The sequence below is a fragment of the Penaeus vannamei genome, chromosome 34, assembly GCF_042767895.1.
Source record: "Penaeus vannamei isolate JL-2024 chromosome 34, ASM4276789v1, whole genome shotgun sequence".
NCBI lineage: Eukaryota > Metazoa > Arthropoda > Malacostraca > Decapoda > Penaeidae > Penaeus > Penaeus vannamei.
This window is the reverse complement of record NC_091582.1, coordinates 21,960,317-21,962,919: the sequence shown is the minus strand read 5'-3', so window position 1 is coordinate 21,962,919 and position 2,603 is coordinate 21,960,317. Positions and strand designations below refer to the sequence as shown.

The following is a 2,603-nucleotide window of genomic DNA, read 5'->3' as shown; positions in this document are numbered from 1 at the left end:
CCTCCTCTCTTTCTTCTTCCTCCTCCTCCTCCTCTTTTTCTTCTTCTTCCACCTCCTCCTCTTTTTCTTCTTCCTCCTCCTTCCCCTCCCCCTTCACACCCCTCCGCAAACCCACCCCCTCCTAATCACCCTCTCATACAAAAAAAAAAAAAGGAGAGAGAGAAAAAAAGCTTGAACGAAAAAACACGTGAAAAAAAAGTCCAAAAGCCAAGCCCTCGCCACGGAGCTGGGCGTCCTGCGCATGTACACACTCAATTTTTTTCCCCCCTTCCTTTCCCGCCCTCGCGCCCGCCCGACGGAGGCTATATAAGCGCGTTCCGTCGCCGAGCCGCCAGGACAGTCGATCTGGACGGGCGACGGAGAGGATGCTTCGTGCGCGCTGTCGTGTTCAAGGAGCGATTGTCGCAAGGGTAGCGTGACGCGACGGAATTTTGCGAAGACGGCGAGACGCGAAGGAAACGCGATAAGAAGGATATTCAAGAAGAACGCGAGGATTAGCGAGATACGGAAGGATAAAGGGATAAATATCGTCTTCGGAAGAACAGCCGAGGATTTCAATAAAGCAAAAGGATATCTGAAACATATAGAAGAACGAGGAATTTCACGAAGATAAAGACAAAAGGATAATTATAAGAATAACGAGGCCAAGAGGAATAAGAATAAGGATAATAAGGAAGATAAAAACACAAGGATAAGATTGTGAAGTGAAGAAAAGTGGATTTTTGGCAAATTCCGAATCGGTGATTTTTGTAGTAAGATATTTTACATTTTTTATTTTCTATTATTTCTCACATTGGTAATTCGTGAGTGAATCAGTGAGAAAATGAGTTTACGGAGAAATTGATGTTATCAAGAAATAATGTTATACGTCTCTAATTTATTCATTTAATCAGGCTATCTGTTTATTTATTCATTTATTCGTTTATTCATCATATCATCATCATATGAATATGATAATGATAACGCTTAAAAGAACAATAATAATTATTTTCATCATTATTATTGTTATAATTATCATTATCATCATTATTGCAATGATTATAGCTATGATACTCATTACTATTATTGTTATCATTATCATCATTATTATCATTATTATTATCATTATCCAAGTATTATGTCATCTGGGGACACCGAGTTATTTTTGGCAACGTGCACGATGTCTTGCGAAACGAGTGAAAGCGAGAGTGAGCGAAAACAAAGGACACCGAGCCAAACCGAGCGAGAACGAAACGAGAACGAGTAAAAACAAACGAGCGAGATAGAACGAGAACGAGCGAGATAGAACGAGAACGAGCGAGATAAGATGAGAACGAGCGAGATCGAACAAAAACGAGCGAGAACGAGCGAGACCAAACGAAAACGAGCGAGATTGAATGAGAACGAGCGAGAACGGGCGAGAATGGCCACCGACGAGCGGCAGTTAGTGAGAACGAACGAGACTCAGCGAGAATTCGCGAGAATGGTTATGGGTGAGCAACAGTGTGAGGAGATGAACGAGAATGAGCGAGAACGAGCGAGACTGAACGACACTGAACGCGAGAATGAGGAGAGCGTGGTTATGGGAGAGTTATCGAGAGTGAACGAGCGAGATTGGACGAGAACGAACAATAACGAGCGAAAATAGGTGATATCGGGCGCTACAGAGGACGAGACTTACGGAGAAGGAGACAGAGAGAAGAGTAAGCGAAAGAACGAGAAACAGAGAAGAAAACGGGAAAGAACGAGAACGAAAGGAGAGAACGATTGAGGCCGAAAACGAAAGAAAACGAGAACGAGAAGAAAAAAGAAGAGAAAGAGAAAGAACGAGGGACGATAATATCCACCGGAATACGATAATATCCACCGGAATCGTGGACGCGCGAGATCGGGCGAGAACCGGCGCGAAAGAGCGAGAAAGGGGCGGAGCTAAGGACGCGCGAGAGAAGGGTCACCCTCACTACCTCTACGTCATGGCGTATGATCACGTGGGGCGGCTCTTAATAAGCGCCCGCACGCCCGCACGCCCGCGACCGCTCTCCCTGCAGTCGGCACACGCGGTCGGGTCACTCTCACCGTTTTAGTCGGTCGGCGAGAGTGAGAGTCGGGCCGGAAACACCGGATATAGGTCGATGACAGATTGGTGTTTGGGTATGCGGAGTGACAGACAGAAGCGCAGACATGCATATTGAGTCACTGTGTGTGTGTGTGTGTGTGAGAGAGAGAGAGAAAATATATGTGTGTGAGAGAGAGAGAGAGAGATAATATATATATGTGTGTGTGTGTGAAAGAGAAAAAAGAGAGAATATATATATATATATGTATATATATATATATATATATATATATATATATATATATATACATATATATGTGTGTGTGTGTGTGTGTGTGTGTGTGTGTGTGTGTGTGTGTGTGTGTGTGTGTGTATAAAACGTTCGTCCATCAAAGGCAGACATCACCAAATATGATTCGAACCCTATCAAAATATTTCTAATAACCCTCCCCTCAAAAAAGTAGTAATAATAACAAACAAAACAATAAACAAACAAACAATAAAAAAATCAACCAAACATAATTTCAAACCCACCGCTTATCATTACTACACACATTTTATTTGATTA

At 43.0% G+C, this 2,603-nt stretch overlaps 1 protein-coding gene across 1 annotated transcript in view; it reads left to right on the top strand.

The window, feature by feature from the left end:
- Positions 1 to 339: 339 nt before the first annotated feature.
- The window catches only part of LOC113807477 (uncharacterized), a 7,566-nt gene continuing 5,302 nt past the window's right edge, over positions 340 to 2,603 (top strand). Inside the window, exon 1 of the mRNA XM_027358739.2 lies at positions 340 to 752. The gene's annotated coding sequence lies outside the window, so the exon portion shown is untranslated. The remainder of the gene's footprint in view (positions 753 to 2,603) is intronic.